The 18,855-nt window shown below is 48.1% G+C and overlaps 1 long non-coding RNA gene and 1 pseudogene across 1 annotated transcript; one reads left to right on the forward strand and one right to left on the reverse strand.

Moving 5' to 3' along the window:
• Positions 1 to 496: 496 nt before the first annotated feature.
• On the forward strand, positions 497 to 4,344 carry LOC109502861. The gene is made up of 2 exons (XR_002745060.2): positions 497 to 2,144; positions 3,367 to 4,344. It is a non-coding gene; the product is annotated as an uncharacterized LOC109502861 (long non-coding RNA).
• A 12,718-nt stretch (positions 4,345 to 17,062) lies between these two features.
• LOC101088684 lies at positions 17,063 to 17,476 on the reverse strand (annotated as a pseudogene).
• Between the last annotated feature and the right edge of the window lie 1,379 nt (positions 17,477 to 18,855).

The following is an 18,855-nucleotide window of genomic DNA, read 5'->3' on the forward strand; positions in this document are numbered from 1 at the left end:
ATAGCACAGCACCTGTTGCACAGTGTATTAATTTGCTAGGGCTGCTGTGACAACAGAAGTTCATTGTCTCACGCTTCGGGAGGCTATGAGTTCAAGACCAAGGTGTCGTCGGCAGGGCGGGGCTCCCTTGGAAGGTGCCAGGGAAGGATGTGTTCCAGGCTTCTCTCCCAGTTTCTGGTAGTTCCTTGGGAACAGCCTAGCTGTGGTCTGTGAATGACGTACCCCTTGTGTGTGTCTGTGTCCTGATGTCCCTGTTCAAAAGGACCCCAGTCATATTGGATTAGGGGCCACTTTACTCCAATATGACCTCATCTTAACTGATTACACTTGTAATGGCCCTATTTCCTTTTTATTTATTTAATTTTGTTATTATTTTGTAAAAAACTTTTTTAATGTTTTTATCTATTTTTGGGACAGAGAAAGTATGAGCGGGGGAGGGGCAGACAGCGAGAGAAACACACACAGAACCCAAAGCGGGCTCCAGGCTCTGAGCTGACAGCACAGAGCCTGACACGGGACTCGAAGCCATGAACTGTGAGATCAAGACCTGAATCGAAGTCAGACGCCCAACCGACTGAGCCACCCAGGTGCCCCCTCGGTGGCCCTGTTTCCAAATATGTTCACCTTGTGAGGGACGTGAAGTTAGGAGTTCAACACAGGAATTTGGGCAGGGACAGAATTCAATTCATAACACATAGTAAACACTCAAGTGGTAGTTATTATTCACAATACCTTCTTCAAACACGTTTTCATGGGGGTATTTTTGTAGCCAGGTTTGCATCTTTTTCTCATCGTCTTTCCAGGCCTTCATTATGTCTAGAAAGAAAGTACCCTGAGAGCAGGTGATTTGACTGTGGGGTTCAGTCCTGTGCTGTCTAGGGTCTAGGCAGCAGTGGGCCCCCTGGAAGCCCCACTGAATGTCTACAGATTAATGAATGAGGTCTGTTTCTCTCCTCCTTTCTATTTACTTATTTTTTATTTCTCAGTGGCCAGCCTTCCACCTTAGTTACCTTTTCTAGATTGCAAAAGCATTAAAGGCAAAAGACATGAAACCAAACACATTTTAATTTCCTTTGTTGATAATTATTAAATCCTCCATAATCACTTGCTTCCTGCAGCCAGTGAGAAACCCAGCCAGATGGCAGAGGGCAGCAGAAGTGTTGCTGGGGGTGGGGGGAGTGAAGTGCCTGTGTTGGGGACACTTAGAGGCCATTCTGGGCACTTCCCGGGTGCTTGATTTTGGCCAGAGCTGGGTATTTGGAATGCATATGGCCCAACTCTACTCTGAGAGTCTGGGAAGAAACCAGTGAGGTCAATATCGGCTCTACAGGTTGAAAGTCAAAGTCAAAATGAAGAGCCACAGGCCTGGAAAGGTGCAGGGACTTTATCTGGTCCTCAGAAAGGTGTGACGGATGCCCCCCGAATCTGGTGCAATGATTCTCTGTCCGCACACCGCCAGTGTGGGCCCAAAAGATGTGGCCACGTGTGTGATGGCTCCTGGTCTGAAAACAGGTCAGGAGTTGTGTGAATCTTGGACTCAGACAGGAAGTGGAGTGTGAAACGTAGACAGACCATGCTGTGTATTCGAGAGACCCAGAGATGGACTGTCGTAAGCTAAGTAGCTCTGTACTGGTGCCCGGACTCAACCCCCCCACCTTCCGGTGAGAGAAAACAGTGAAAACACCCTAATAGTGTGCTGGCATCATCGCGGTACAAATGCATCTATCCATCTGCCCAGCCAGCTTCTCACCGCTGTAGAACAGATGTTGCACATGCACACAGCCCCTGGCAAGAAACAGGAAGGATCCAGCCGGGTGGGGGCTGGGGTTCAGGAGAGGCAATAGCAAAGCAGTGACACACTTTCAGGCTACTGTTACCACTTGGGACCAATGAAAACAGTGTGGGCTCATCCTTGCCCACTTCTTTTTTAATTAAGGATTTAACTGGGTATTGAACTCGACTTAAAAACGTTTTTATGGTGGAGCATCTCAAAAATACGCAGAAGCAAATAGAGGAGGTAATCATCCTCACGAGCCCATCCCTCAGCCTGGACAATCATTATTCCACGGCCGTCTGGCCCCACGTACACGGCTCTACCCGCTTCCGCTGTTTCTACAGACTGAATGTTAACACAGAATGAAAGTGTAAGTGTTCTGCCTCAGGTACGCTGTTAAATTTATGGAGCTTCTTTGTTCTCACACCCTGAACATTCACCTGAACATTCCCGAATAATAAGTAGGACGACAGATGATTTTCTTCTCTATTACGGAGGCAGAATTCGGTGGCCAGTAAAGGAATATTTGAGGAAGGCGGGTGTGTGGAAGGTACGTGAGTTTGAGGTTCTAGAGGCGGGACATCTGAGAGGATGGGGTGGGAGGCAGATGATCAGGGCAGAGGAAGCACTGAGGAAAAGTGGAGAGTAGGAGGCGGACGTGGGCAACGTCTGGCAGAAGCCAGCCTCAGCACAGACAGCACGGCAGGGCTGGTGGTAGAGATCTGGGGAATCATCCACAAAAACGTGGCAGTGAAAGTACGGACTCCCAGAGGGAAGGCTCTGTGCGGAATAGAACACCACGGTCTGGGCTTGGGAGGAGAACTCACGTTTTCTGGGCAATCATGCTCCATTTTGCAGGAAGGCGGAGAGGAGGTGCTGGGGAGGAAGGGCAGGTGGAGGCCACCTGTTTGATTTGACTAGATCTTGCTGCAAGACGTCAAGAGCTGGTCATCACGTCACGGCAGGAAGAGACTGGGATGTGTCAAGGGAGATGAACATTTGAGACAGCTAGGATGGACTGGGGCGGGGGAATGGAGAGGGGGGTGGCTGTCTGCCTATCCAGAAACCAAGCCCCTCTACCCACATCAGAAAGTGTCATTCTAGCCGAGAGAAAAAGAGAGAGAGAGAGAGAGAGAGAGAGAGAGAGAGAGACAGTAGGGACAGAGACAGAGAGACAGGGTATTCGTGGGCAGGGAGCACCTCTGCAGGTTTAAATTTCTAACTTCAGGGAACATCTAGACCCTCTTTTTTTTTTTTTTAAAGCTCCCCTGATTAGTTCAGGCTCACCCAGGAAAATCTCCCTTGGAATTGACTCAGTCAACTGCAAATTAATTACATCGGCAAAGTCCCTTCACCTTTGCCGTATGAGGTACCACAATCACAGAAGTGATGTCCCGTCACCTTTGCCATATTCTAGTGGTTGAAAGCAAATTACATGTCCCACTAACACTCAGGAGGAGGACTTTATACGAGAGCACACGGGTCGTGGGGGGTCATCTTCTGCCCACCGCCACCATGCCTGACAGATCACTGAGTGTTAAAAGCTTTTATTTTGTTTTACTTTTTTATGTCAAAGACATTTTTGTCCTCAGGTTTTCCACCAGTGAAACAATAGGACACTGAGTCCTTGGACCAGCGCTCAGGCTCATGCATAGACCCAAGCGTCAGGAGAGAACAGATTTGAGAAAGGAAGAAACGTCATGTTGTTTTCATGCTGTTCCGGTTCTGCCGTGTTTCAAAAAAAAGTCAGAGGAGGCTACCGGTCAGCAGACAATTAGTGAGAGCACGAGGCACTGCCCTTCACTTTGTGTTGCCGGGGACACGAAGATGAGTGTGTTTCCTGATCGCAGAGATCTTTACAGTTTTCCGTGGGAGATCGCACCCCTACTCTTGATACAAAGTGGCCTAAAGGTCATACCTTAGAAGATGTAGGAGGCAGACCACACCCTGATGATCCACACACCTTGCAAGATGTCCTGTGGTTTCTGGTCACTCAAGCACCCCTGGTCTTTGGATCGCCCTGGGGAGTATACTTCAGGGAGGAACACACAGACTGTTGGTGCCAGGCGGTGCTTGGGCTTTGGCTGACATCTGGTCAACCCCACAGTCATAAAGCTGCACAGACGCGCAGTGTGGAAGAGACCGACCGCTCCAGTGAAAAGTCGGGTTTTCCAGCTCTAACTTCCAGGGGTTATTCCAAGTGTCAGGGGTGTGAGAGGAGCGGAAGGCGTTCAAGAGAACTGACGAAGAGTGTTTGGGCTGGGAGTGGACTCTGCTCCCCTCCCGAGGCTGGCCCAGCCCAGCCCGCCTCACCCCCAAGTCTTTGAAGTGCGCTACCTGGATGGTGAGCTAAGCCACGCTTGGCAGGAGGGAGGGAGGTTGTGTGGTCTGGCAAAGAGCAGAGATGAGGGGCAGAGGGACCAAGCCTGAGTCTGCAGCTGACTCACGGCACCTCTCGTGCCAGGCCGTTTCACCATTCAGTCCAGATGGAAAATGAGGAAAAGACCCAACTCAGGATCTCACTGAGAAATCCAGATGCCTTGCAGGAGAATAAACAAGGCAGCCTGCTCTCTGCGGTCTCCGTTTCCCTGTTTCTGTGCGAGTGTGTATGTGTCCGTTTCTGGATCTTAGGGGTGTGTGTCTTAGCTTTGATCATTTCTCCGTCCCCCTTCCTCTTACTTCCTGTGGGGATCTGCTTCAGGACTTGCTTTTGGTCTCAGCTTCGGTCACTGTCTTCAGGTATGACTGGGTAGGGCCCATGGTAGGGTGCCCCTGCCCCCCACGTCTTCTTTAACTTCTTCGGTTCAGATGAGGTCTGGGTTTCTGCCACACCCTCTGAGCGGTGTGCCTCAGCAAGCCTCTGCCCCTCGTCTTGACAATGGAAATGATGGGGGCCGGGGGAATAGAAAAAGCTCTTGACCTGGCAAAGGCCTTGCGGGGCCTCCGGTTCCGTCTGTTGCTGAAGCAACGGCATTTTTTTTTTTTTTTTAATAGGCACTTCTGGTACAGGAACAAAGATCAGCAGCAAAAAATCACTCCTTTCAAGTAAGTACTCTTCTATGGCCTTGGCTTTCATTTTTCTCTGCTACCCTTTGTTTCACACCCGAGATCCTTATATAGGCCAGCCTTCTTCCACCTTTCTACCATTTCGTCCTTATTTACTCAGGAAAAACACATCATTTTTTTTTTTCTTGGTCTCCCTGTCCCTTCCCGTTCTTCCTCACTCAGGGTGATTTGGGGTGAAAAATCCCTTTCATTGTCTGCATTTCATTTGAGTCCATGTACAGAGGCAGAACCTTGTTCCATGGAGGACTGTGTCTGCAGACGCACTAGTCGGGAGTCATACAGGCCTGGGTTGGACCGTAGCGCCTCCACCCGTTAGCTCAGGGACCTTGGTGTGTGACTTTGCTGAGCTTCAGTTTTCCTTGCTTGTGAAATGGGAGTAATTATCCCCCTGTGCAGGGTTGACGGGAGTACGAAACAGGACAACATATGTAAACTTCTTAGCATACTGCCCACTAAATGGATGGCCTTTTGGCCTGAAGTCTCAATTCACTGTGGACAAGGAGGGTATTTCCTCTTAGCCTTAACTCCCCCCGTCGGTGTATTCATCATTCCCTTGTTACCAGGCATCGTGATGGTTGTTCTGCCTCTGCTCACGGGGAGCAAGTCTCAGTGCCTTGAACCCTCCCTGTCCCATCACAGTGATTGGCTCAGGGAAGGACACCTGACCCCGTCAAGACTCATTCCTCAGCGAGCTGGGCCCACTAGACCCTCGTTCAGACATGTGAGCGAAAGGTACAGATGGAAGAATTGGTCGTGGTCACGGGAGCTGAAAAGTCATAGCGGAGACTGGGATATTGGGCAACAAGGTGAACAGGCACTCAGTGGCAAGTGAGGAGGATGCGGCTGATAAGCTGGAGACCAGTGAGAGTCACCCTGGTTTTCTTGGATCCTCTGATGTTTTCCCCACGATTCCATGACACTCCATGACATGATTCCAGTATTCCCTCTCAACAGTCCCTGTCACTCCTTGAACTCGTCCGAGAGGGTTTCTGTTCTTTGCGATCAAAAGGACTTTCACTACATCGTCTTCGTGGATTTTTGGATTTGGAGTGGTGCCGGGCGGTCCCTGACGTCTTCTTCCGCCACCTCGAAGAGTGTTGGGATTGTGTATGTTTATGGTACGTTGACTCTGCAAGATGCTGTGTGGTAAGAGCTCATTGTTTTGTCAGCTTTCAGGAGCAGAAATCTCCCACTCTTAGGAAGCTCCGACGCTGGTCCTCTCGCTGAAGGTTGAACCCCTCTTCCATTATGCTTTGTATTCCCTCTGGGAGCCCTGTAGCTCTTTCTTTTTCCAAAAAATTGTACGGGTTCTAGGAGACCAGAGATGTTTTTTCTGCACCTAAAAACTCTGAGTTTCTCACGGGAGATGTCCTGGAGATAGAAAAATCTCTTTGGGGGCGCCTGGGTGGCGCAGTCGGTTAGGCGTCCGACTTCAGCCAGGTCACGATCTCGCGGTCCGTGAGTTTGAGCCCCTCGTCAGGCTCTGGGCTGATGGCTCGGAGCCTGGAGCCTGTTTCCGATTCTGTGTCTCCCTCTCTCTCTGCCCCTCCCCCGTTCATGCTCTGTCTCTCTCTGTCCCAAAAAATAAATAAACGTTGAAAAAAAAAATTTAAAAAAAAAAAAAAAGAAAGAAAAATCTCTTTGGAAGCTTTAAGCCATATCTTATCCTTGAAGGATGCCTTATGTTTCAGAACCTGACCATGTCCTTCTGAGAATTCACCAAATGTTCACAGACATCATCTCTTTGGTCCTTCTGACAATATCTGGTTAGTTACATGAACCCATTCTACCAGCCTGGAAATAGAAGCCGCAGGAGGGCCGGTTGGCAGTATCGATCTCTGAGGCAAGCCAGCATTGGAAAGCCGAATAGAATGCTTCTTTTCCCAACCATCACAGGCTCACTGCCAAGCTGCCAGCTAGAGACCTGAGCCTTGGGCAGACCTCGTTTCAGGGTGAGTCAAAAGCGTGAGGGAATCTTGTCCACACATGCCTAACAAGGGAAAGGCCCCCAACAGAGATGTTTCAAGGAGCTCTATCAGAAATTTGGGAGATCTTTGCTCTACTCTAGGAGAGAGAGGGAGAGCTCATCAAATTGGAGGGTGCATAGCTATCCGGGAGATGAGCAGGGGAAGAACTTAGGGATGCCCTAAGACCTTGTCTTCATTGTCATGGTCAGTGTTTATGGAGTACAGAGTTGTAGCCTTCATGATAGGCTCAATATACATCTAGTCCTTTAACAATAGATCTGCTAAGACAGCACGACTGCCGTCCTGGGCATCTCTGTGATGTTACCTTAGAAACCAGCTAAGCCACTTCTTTGATTTTCTCTAGCACCTGAGAATTAAACTCTTCACCTGGACCAATACTTCCAGCCGTTTCTTAATCCAAACCAGTACTGTTGTGGAGGGAAAATTTAGAATGAGAGAGAAAATGGCCTTTTGGGATACCAAAGGTCTTTGACATTTGGTGAGTTTGAGCATCCCTACACTCTTAACATTTAATCATGGGCATATTCCTGAGTGGGAGCAGGATTAAGGCAGATGGTGAGGGGCCTTAAAGCAACTTGCTCCGCCCTAGATCCTCAGCCCTAGTAATTTTCAGACGATTATACGAAAATAGAATTCACAACGGATCAAGGTTCACGTTTATGGTAGAGGGTCTATGTGGGGCTGGGTAGTAGTGTTTCTGTGGGGGGCCTAGGGTAGATGCCTTACTTAGGGTTAAGGATGTCAGATAAAGCATAAGATGGTCAGTTAAATTAAAGTTGCAGATAAACGATGAATAGAGTTTAGCGTAAGAATGTCCCACGCAATATTTGAGACATACTTACATTGAAATTTGTTGTTTCTCTGAAATTCAAATTTAACCAAGTAGCCTACGTTTTTATTTTTATCTGACAACTCTACCTGCTCTACCCGGGGCAGATCAAATCCCCGGCATCTCCGGGTTTGTGTGGAGGTGGTGTGTGTGGATGTTTACACGTAGGAGGCATGGGTACCAAAGCACATAAGAAGGGTGTGTCTGTATCTTGGGAGGAAACAGTATCTGGGTCAGAAGTCATATGAGTGTTTTTATTTTTATTTTTTTGGCTCTTCAATGGTTCCAAAATTATTAATTTTCTATTTCCAAACACTTCCCAAGACCTTAGAGATCCTTGGAGTGCTCCAAAGGCCCTCGTGAAACTTGGGCAATGGGTCTCCTCCATTAAACTTCTCCACGAGGTCATTTGGAAGAACGAGCTAGCTGGGATTCTTAGCGTGTGGATCTTTCCTTCCTCTTTTTATCATTATCTAGAATTGTTCTCATTAAACCCCTCTTTCTTCTCTGTGATGAGCCACCAGAGAGATGAAATATGAAGACAGAAGCTGTAGGAGCTTGGGCACGGCTGGGGGAAAAAATAAATGGACTCTTCTTAGAGGTTCCGGCGCAAGAAAGAGGGGCATCCAGCGAGGGCTTTGTGGGTGCGGCGAGAACAGACTCTGGGCTAGGACTCAGGGAAAGCTGGCAGGGGATGAGTCAATCCGTAGCAGGTCTAGGAATGGAAGACTCTCCGCGGCTGGCTCTGGGCTGTGCAAAGGGAGTGGCGAGTGAGGGCTTTTAGCTCCAGGCTCAATCCTGGAGGAGGAAGGGGAGGGGCAGGCAACATTACAGGTTGCAACTAACTCCAAAGCATTGCCCAGAGCTTTTTGGTTGCCCTGGAATAGAGGGGTAAGCTCAACCGCCAGTCTGGGGTGTCTGGATCTTTTTGTTCAAGGCGGATTTGCCCCTGTTTGATGCCGGTTGTCAGAGGACTTGGCCGGGGTTAAGTAGTGTTAAGTGCGGGACAGGGGTGAGGAGGCGGGCTGGTCCCAGGTTTCCTGTCCTGGCAAGCTCTCCCTGAATGCCTGGGTAGGACACGCTCTCTGGAACCGAGTGTTCCTGTGACATCCAATGCGAGCATCTATCTGTCCCTCTCCTTGGTGGCCTTCTCTGGGGATACCCTGGTCCCAGTTCTGCTACCTGGGAGCACACACCCTGTGTCAGCATGGGGCTACCTGGGGCCACAGGGTGGTTGTTCAGACCCACCAATGTCTCATTTCCCAGACCCAGACAACACACCGGGTGGCAGATTCTGGAAAACTCGGGTTTGGTCAAGCTGGAGACTCAACCTGCAGGTGGAGGACAATATTCCTACTGGCTTCCCTGTGCCTCCCAAGTTCCTGGCCAACACAGGCACCAGCCAGTTCTCTGTAGACTCTGCCAAGAAGTTCCCTTCTCTTTGCATCTTTGACTCCCATTTAATTGAGGGCCACAGAAAAACGGATACATCCCTTTGGCCTCAGTTTCCTCATCTGTAAAGTGGGTGGTACCGCATCCACTCCCGGTCTCAAACTAGGACATTCCCTTCCTAAAGCCTACGATGATACAGTTTAGATGTAGAGTAAGGATCTCTTTGCAAAGGCTCTTGGGGTTTGCCCCTAACGTATCCATCTTCTTAAATTTGGAGAGTCATGGAGATCTTGAGGTATAATTCTTGGGAATGTCAAGGATTTAGTGCATAGCAAAATATCGATAATGTGTTATCGCCGGTGGCTGGGGTCGGGGCTAATCTTAAGCATTTGTATCTTCTGCATGAGTGGGCATCACTTGTGCAAAGAGAAGTAAGCATTACTTTGTTGTTGTTTTTTTTTTTTTTCAACGTTTTTTATTTATTTTTGGGACAGAGAGAGACAGAGCATGAACGGGGGAGGGGCAGAGAGAGAGGGAGACACAGAATCGGAAACAGGCTCCAGGCTCTGAGCCATCAGCCCAGAGCCCGATGCGGGGCTCGAACTCACGGACCGTGAGATCGTGACCTGGCTGAAGTCGGACGCTCAACCGACTGCGCCACCCAGGCGCCCCAACATTACTTTGGAAGGCTGTCTTGAGGGGAGCCATCCAGCCTCCCCTTTGCTACCCCTTTTCTGGAGGATGCTGACAGGTGAGCAGATTTTTTTGTGTGTGTGTTAGGAGCCAGGGGTTCGATTCTGTGGCCTCTGGAAGACCCTTATGACAGATGAGTCTGTGCTCAGTGTACACAGCTAACTCGTACCTCTCTGCAGGAGCATGTTGCCAGGAGCCAGAGCGGGAGGAAGAAGAGGAGTGAGAGTGGGAAAGGAAGAATGGAGGAGGGGGAGAAAGGAGAGTAAGAGAGAAAAACCACACTGTCATGGAAAGCTTGAACCTTCCCTTTCAGCCTTTCTCTTGTAATTAGTCGGTGCAGCTGGAGGGGAAGACGTTTTGGTGAGTTGCAACTTGTTGGACTCCAGTCCTCAGGATGTTGAAGGCTTGCTCAGTGTCCGGGGAAAACTCAGTTCTCAGATGGCCCCTCCTCCTTCTCTGTTTTTATTTCAACTCCCCACCCAGAGGGGGTTTGTGAAGGGTTGGAAACTTTCTAGTGTCTTGGCCAGGAAGCCTTCTACCTAGGGCTGACCTGGAGGCGCTGGGGAGGACCTGGGTGAAACCGGATTCCCTCCACCAGGGATCTGGGAGCCGACTCCGCAAAGGTCTCAAGGTCTCAGAGGAGCAGTACAGAGGGTAGCGAAGGAACAGGGAGGGGGCCGAGCTCCAGTAGGGCAAGTGCGGTCTGGTTGGTTCCTCCCAGGCAGGGATCCTCTTGCGATCCCGGGAGTGTGGTGCCAGCGTCTGCCTCCTCTCTGCATTGCAGGCTCCAAGGCCATCAACGAGGGCGACTTTTATGACTACAGGTGCCCAGGGTAGTGCGCTTGAGTGGCCTGATGGGGAGAGCAGGGCCTCCAAAGACAGATGACTGGATTTGAATCCTGATTCTCTGCTTACTGCTTGAATAACTTGAATAACTTGCAGCCAGTTGCTTAATTTCCTTGTGTCTCAGTTTTCTCACCTGTCAAGTGGGTAGAAGGTAATCTACCTCCTTAAGAAGGGTGCTCAGCAGAGCCCCTGGTGCACAAGCACAGTTATAAGCTTCTATTATTACTGTTCTCGCAGGAGACCGCAAGGATTTTGCTTAGGGACAGGGCACACCCACCTTTGGGCCCCACCCGGCAGCAGGAACTGAGACGCTGTGCCAGTGAGAACTTCTATCTATAACCAGTCGGTATGGCCCCTGGAAGTGGAGGCACTGCCTTTGCATTGGACCAGAGCAGGGCTGCTGGTGGGGCTGCCTGGAGGTGACTGCGTGGGAAACACGGGATCCTGAGGGTGATGTGGTCGGCTCTGCTCCCGGCTTGCTAATCGCTCCTCTCCCGCTTATCCAGCTGGCCGTGTCGGGGGGCAAGAGCTCAGTGCCTTCGTCATCACGTGTCAGCCAGGTGAGCGGCAAGGGTCACGGGGGAACAGAAAGATTCTTCAGTGTCATCTGATTTGCCTTTGGTGGGAGACGCTTCTCCCCGCTGATGGGCCTGGCCACCGGCCATCGCAATAGCTGTCGTTTACGGGGGATCTACTCAGCGCCCAGCGCACTGCCATCGGTTCATGTCTCTTGTCCTCACAGCTACCCTGAAAGAAGGGATAGTCATTCCTAGGTCGGAGATGACCAACTGATCATCCAAGGTCAGGCTGCTCCTAAGTGCTCCGTGAGCGTGAGGATGAATTGTAGGATTCCCAAGCTTGGGTTCCTAATAACGTTAAGAGTACCTGACGTTAACGGAGCCCCTGCTACGTGGGTGATTTTACTGACGATTTAACACCACCCACGGAGCCGTGCCTCTCTTACAGATGGGGGTGTTGTGGGTGGGGAGGTCAGACCAGACGTTCGGGTCACTGTAATAATAGCTAACATTTATTGATCGCATCCCATATGCCTGTTGTGTAGAATACAATACACGGCTTCACCTATGCGATTCTTACAGCAATCTCATTTGACGTACGACAAAAGTGAACCTGACTTTCTCGGCGTCACTGAGCAGCAAGTTGGAAGAACTTGGGGTTCCGAGTCCTATTTTTCTTGATGAGCTGCCCACGGCCTCCTGCATCCCCCACTTCCTCTCATCTCCCCAAGGTTTCAGGAGACAGTTTCTCCTTGTCCCTGTCTCTGTCCCCTTTCTGAGGGGAGAGAGAAGTTTGCCCAGTGTCCATCTCGGAGCAGGGCCACTGAGGTCATCAGGAACCGGCCCACCCATTTTACTTCTTGTCAAGCAAAAGGCATTTTGTTTATTTACTCATTTTTTATTGTTGAGTTTTTAAAATTTTTATTAAAAAATTTTTTTTAAATGTTCATTTATTTTTGAGAGAGAGAGAGCATGAGCAGGGGACAGGCAGAGAGAGAGGGAGACACAGAATCCAAAGCAGGCTCCAGGCTCTGAGCTGTCAGCACAGAGCCTGATGTGGGGCTCAAACTCATGAACAGGGAGATCATGACATGAGCTGAAGTCGGACGCCCAACGTACTGAGCCACCCAGGCGCCCTATTATTGAGTTTTAAATCTTAATTCCTGTATAGTTAACATAGCGTGACATATTATATTAGTTTCAGGTTTATATATAATAGAGTGATTCAACAACTGTATACGTTGCTCAGTGTTTACTGTGGTAAGTGTACTTTTCATCCCCAGCACCTATCTCCCCCACCCCCACCTGCCTCCCCTCTGGTAACCATTGGTTTCTTCTCTAGAGCTAAGAGTCTGTTTCTTGGTTTGCCTCTCTCTCTCTTTTTTCCCTTTGCTCATTTGCTTTGTTTCTTAAAGTCCACATATGAGTGAGATCAGAGGCATATTTCTTTCTCTGACTGACTTATTTCACTTAGCATTATACTCTCTAGCTCCATTCATATTGTTGCAAATGGTAAAATTTTATTCTTTTTTATGGTTGCATAATGTATATATGTATATATATATACACATTATATATACATATATATGTATATATACACCACCTTCTTATATAATATAATATATATTATATATATAATAGTGTGTATATATATATAATATATATATACACCATATATATATATACTATATATACACCATATATATATATACTATATATATATATATACCATATATATATATATATACTATATATATATACCATATATATATATACCACCTTCTCTTTATCCATTCATTTATTGACGGACACTTGGGCTGCTTCCATAGTATGGCTATTGTAAACAATGCTGCAGTAAACATAGGGGTGCATGTATCCCTTTGAATTCGTGTTTTTCTATTATTTGGGTTAATACCTAGTAGTGCAACTACTGGGTCTTAGGACAGTTCCATTTTTAACTCTTTGAGGAACCTCCATCCTGTTTTCCACCGTGGCTGCACCAGTTGGCATTCCCACCAGCAGTGTAACGTGTTCCTTTTTCGCCACATCCTCGCCAACACTTGTTTCTTGTGCTTTTGACTTTGACCATTTTGACAGGTGTGAAGTGATATCTTACTGTAGTTCTGATTTGCATTTTCCTGATGATGAGTGATGTTGCGCATCTTTTCATGTGTCTATCGGTCATCTGGAAGTCTCCTTTGGAGAAATGGCTATTCGTGTCTTCTGCCCATTTTTTTAAAAAAAAGTTTATTTATTTTGAGAGAGCGAGCAAGAGAGTGAGAGGTGCAGAGAGAGAGGGGGAGAGAGAATCCCAAGCAGGCTCTGTGCTGACAGAGCCCATCCCAAGAACCGTGAGATCATGACCTGAGCTGAGATCAAGAGTCTGGTCCTCAACTGACTGAGCCACCCAGGCGCCCCTTCTGTCCATTTTTTATTGCAGTGTTTGTTTTTTTGGGTGTTGAGTTGTATCTGTTCTTTATGTATTTTGGATACTAACCCTTTATCAGGTATGGCATTAAACAAAAGGCACTTTAAGTCGACAGGCCAGGCCAGTCATCTTCAGAACTGCTCTGTTACTCTTTGCTTTCTCTATATAGCCACTATCCCTGCTGGGGCCCTGAATCCATGCCTTGTGCTTGGATAGTTCCAGAACCCACAGGATCAGGGCTGTCATTCTGTCTTGTGAGAGAGCAATGGTTCTTGTAAGATGCACCCTCCTCCTCCTCCTCCCTTTATCCTTTCTTTCCCTGTCCATCCCCCTCCCCAAGCCCCTCAAAGGATCCTATTAGCTCCCTCTTGCTGCTGCGACAAATTACCACAAATTTAGTAGATTCGAACAACACAAATTTATTGTCCTCTAGTTCTGGTGTCAGAAGTCAGAAATGAGCCTAAAGGGGGCCAAAATCAGGACGACAGAAGGGATGGCTCCTTCTGGAAGCTCCAGGGGAGAATCTGTTCCTTGCCTCTTCCAGTTTCAAGCTGCCAGCATACGTTGGCCTCTTGGCTCGCGGCTGCCTGACTGTAGTTTCTGCTTCTGTCATCACCTCACCCTCTCACCTCCACATTGCTACAGCCTGCCTCTCATAAAGACCCATGTGATGGCATCATTGCATCTGTTCAGCTAATCCAGGACAATCTCCCCACCCCAAGATCACTGGCTTCCATCTGTAAAATCCCTTTTGCCATATGTGGTCTCATTTTCATAAATTATGGAGATTAGTGCATGGACATCCTTAGGCAGCATTATTCAGCTTACCACAGGGACACTTTGTGCTTCTAGAACAACTCTCTACCTACCTGTCTGTGCATTATACCAGCACATAAAGCTACTATCTACCAAATATGGACTCTGGGCTTGGAGCTGGACCAAGCACCCTATGGGCTTCACCTTGCTGGCTCCTTACAACGCTCTATGACGCTGCCACTGCTAATTTTATTCTCGTTTCAGAGGGACAAAACTGAAGCTTGAGATATGTGACTTGCTTGAAGTCACACAGGGTGTAAGTCAAGGACCTAAAATTTGAACCCGATCTATTTGATTCCAAGATCATTCTCTTTGACATCCCACTCTCCCTGCCATGGTAGCCAGCCCCTAAGAAGGCCCCAATGATCCTTGATCAGTCCCTTTGTAGGTTCCCTCCCACACTGAACTAGAATAAACCAGTATGACCAATGGAATATCATGAAGGTGAGGGTGTGTGTCTTCTAAGGCTAGTGCATCAAAGACATTGTAGCCTTTGCCTTGCTCTCTCTTGGACACTTGCTCTGGGGAATTTGTTGCCATGTCATGACCACCCTCAAGCAGCCCTGTGAAGAGGTTCATGTGCTGAGTCACGAGGCTTCCTGCCAACAACCAGCACCAACTTGTCAGCCATATGAGTACGCCATCTTGGAAGTGGATACGATAGTTCCAGTCAGGCCCTCAGATGACTCCAGGCTGGGCTGACTGACATCTTGATTGCAACTTCATGAAAGACCCAGAGTCTAAGCCACCCCAGCTAACACGCTCTCAAATTTTTAACCCACAGAAACTGTGAGATAAGAATAATTATTTAATAAATCTTTACTATTTTAAATATTTAATAAATACATACATATTTCTTAATTGGCTTTAACCACTACTTCTTGAAGTCATTTGTTATGTATCTGTATGTGATGAATACAAGGCCCTGGGCAGGTTTTTCTCTGAGCTCTAGCTATGTCAAAAGAGGTGCTAGCCAGGCCTCGACCCTCTGAAGCCCACGTTGTATGCCAGCAGGTTACCCACTCAGCCCTTGAGTGGAGAACCCAACAATTCCAGAAGACTCCCCATTCCTGAGCCACTTTCCACAAAGAACAGAAATATCTGCCATCTGCTACCTTGCCGTTCTAAAACCATCAATGGTTCCTTAATGGCTACAAATGGTTCTGTCAAGTTGAGACTCCTTAGTCTGGCATTCACCCTCCCTACTCCCTCCACAACCCTTCCAGCCTCGTTTCTCATTGCTCCCAGGCTGACCCTTTATGCCTGGTTGAACCGAGGTGTTCACAATTGCAATCTCTTCTTGGTCTGCCCGCATGCCCTTCTTGCCCCTGGTCACCTGCAAATGAATGAACAAATACAGATGTGAGATCTGCTAAGGTACCAGAGGCTAATGATGGATGCTTCTGTGTTCAGTGTCTCAATCTGCACAACAAGCCATTTTTACAGAGAGGCAAACAGGTTAAATGAGCTGCCCGAAGTCCCAAGGGAAGTAAATGATGGAGTCAGGCCCACTCAGCCCTGTGGCTGTAAGTTCAGTGTTTTTCCACTGCATCGTCTTACATCTGACTCATTATTTCTATGGAATTTTACAGTTTATAAAGCCCCTGCTTGTTGTAATTTTTATTGAAACTCACAACAACCCAGTGTGATAGATGGAGCAAGAATTGGCCGTCCCATTTCACAGATGATAAATTTGACGTGAGGAAGAAGATTTGTCCTCATGGGAACAAGTGTCAGAGCTGTGATTCTCACTTACGTCTCCAGATCCATGGCTCTTTCTTCTGCCTTCTTTTTGTACTTCTCCCTAAACCTACCATAGATTTTTGCATATAATTGATGCCCGATGCATATTTATTTGTTGGCTGATTGGTTAAGATTTTAATGTAGTCTTTAGTAAGTGGTGCAAAAGGGGGTCTGGTGTCTATGGAATCGCCTGTGATAACTGAGACGAACTTTACAAAAGAACTTAAATAGGTATAGCAGAAGGTATGAGGGCAGACTTCATATGGAAAAGGCCAATAGTCAAGGAAAGTAGACCAAGGGAAGCTATGGAATTAACTATGCTGGCAATCTCTAAAAATGGCCCACCCTCACCTGGGTCCAAGAAAGTATTGTTTATTCTTAGGGGCAGGAGGATGGACAAAATGAGCCATGGAGGCCTTGGGTGGCCCAGCATCCATGACTCCATGATATGGTTATCATTGGTATCCATGCTGCTGATGGAGAGGAAAGAAGAGGAAAAAGCTTGTGCCTCTTTCTTTTGTGGATACTTTTCATCTTGAGTACTCAGGGCTTCCGTTGATGAAGAAACCATTCTACAAAGAGGTCCTTTGAAGACAAAGTCATACAGGATCAGGTTCCTTGGGCTGTAAGGTCTCACAGGTTGTCTTGTCCATGCACCCATCCTTAGAGATATCAAAATACTCCAGTAGGTGCTCAATATTTGCTGACTGACTGAGCGAACGTTATATGAATGGGTACCTGTGTCTTTCTTCTCTCTCTGCCGGGCTCTGATTCTGTTTCACTTGTCTTGGACACCCACTCCAGTTCCACCTGACCTTGTTGGGAATCCTTCTGCCTTCCAACCCAACCAAATCCAGTAGACTCTTGACCTGCCGTCTGAGGACATAGTTCGTGACCGGCTCCCCCAGCATCATCTTGACTTGGGTTCTTTTTTCTTTTCTTCGTCTTTTTTAAAGCCTAATCTCCATTTTATTTTTTTCTAGAAAGCCATTGTTCTTCTGTCCTTAAGGACTTAGCTCTTTCTGTGGGCTTTGGTGGAGGTCGTGGGGCAGGACCCGCGGGTCTAAATCAGGGTGTGAGTGTTCTGGTCCTTTTGTGCCTCACAAGAGTGGTTCCTGAGTCCTGAGTACCTTGCTGGGAATGGGACCGCTCACACAGTAACACAGTAATGGAGTGTCACATGCAGCTCGGGAAGCACACAGGTGTTGAAGACACTCACTTTAGAAATGTCCTTGACCAAGGTGGCCTCCACTGTGTTCTGAATAATGAACTTGTTAATGGCCTTGTCTTTGGCCACGCAATGGGCACAGCTGGTGCAGTGAGTAGGCTGCACATGGCATGGTCCTTTGTGGCATGACTGTTGCTCCTTCTTTCCTTGGTCATCTTGGAGGTGAGGACCCGAGAGAGCTTGACCTGGGTTCTTTTTTAATTTATTTTTTTAACGTTTATTTATTTATTTTAGAGAGAGAGAGACAGAGAAAGACAGAGAGGACACAAGTGGGAGAAGGGCAGAGAGAGCAGGAGAGAGAATGTCAAGCAGGCTTCATGCTCAGCACAGAACCTGACTCGGGGCTCGATCTCATGAACCATGAGATCATGACCTGAGCCAAAATCAAGAGTCCGGTGCTTAACCGACTGAGCCATCCAGGCGCCTCTGACCCGGATTCTTTCTTTCTTTCTTTCTTTCTTTCTTTCTTTCTTTCTTTCTTTCTTTCTTTCTCTTTCTTTCTTTCTATTTTTAAGGTTTATTTATTTCTGAGACAGAGAGAGACAGAGCACGAGTGGGGAAAGAGCAGAGAGAGAAGGAAACACAGAATCCAAAGCAGGCTCCAGGCTCTGAGCTGTCAGCACAGAGCCCAACGCAGGGCTTGAACTCACAAACCGTGAGATCGTGACCTGAGCTGAAGTCAGTCGCTCAACCGGCTGAGCCACCCGGGTGCCCCTGGCCCGGATTCTTAAAGAACTTTTCCATTCAGATTCATAGCTTACTTGGAGTAAGACCTACAAAGAGACTCAAGTACAGCAGAGGAAGCCTTTTGCACTCAGCCTCCCTTTCAGAGTCCAGCCTGCAGTGTGTATTTAGGAACGGTGAGGGTGACAGGGCCGGTCTTCAGATCACATGGAGTGGCACTGTAAATCTCCATCTGGGAGCCAGGAGATGTGGGCTGAATTTGGAATCTGTGACACGCCAGCCAGTGAGAGTGACCTTGAACAGGTTCTTTCTGCTCTGGGCCTCTGCTCCTCCCTGGGAACGAGGGGGTTGGGGGCCTTGCATTCTGTTTATCCACTTAACGGCCGTTCCTGCTCAGGTATGCAATGATGCAGCAGCGAACAAAATAGAGTTTCTGCAGCCGCAGAGCATACACAGATGGGGAGGCTGACAAAAACCAAATAAGGCAGCGAGCAAGTAGGTAACAGATGTAATGCAGGTGAGGTGAGTGTGCAAAAGCTAAGTACAGCAGGTAAGTGGGGAGCGAAGGATAGGACCTCCCTTAGGTAAGGTCAGCACGGCAGACATCACCCAAGAGCTGACATTCGAGCAGACCCCCGAACAAAAGGAGAGGACAGTCCATGCATGTGTCTGGAGGAGTGGATCCTCAGGAGAGGGACAGCAAGTGCCAAGGCCCTTAGAAAGGGACCGGTTTGGTGTATTTAAGAGACCACAATGAGGCCAGATGGGGACAGAACACAGAGAAGTAAGCAGGGGGCCAGACCACGGTAAGGACCCCAGACTATAGCCTGAGCGACTGGGAAGGCCATCA

The sequence above is a fragment of the Felis catus genome, chromosome C1 (assembly GCF_018350175.1).
Source record: "Felis catus isolate Fca126 chromosome C1, F.catus_Fca126_mat1.0, whole genome shotgun sequence".
Lineage (NCBI taxonomy): Eukaryota > Metazoa > Chordata > Mammalia > Carnivora > Felidae > Felis > Felis catus.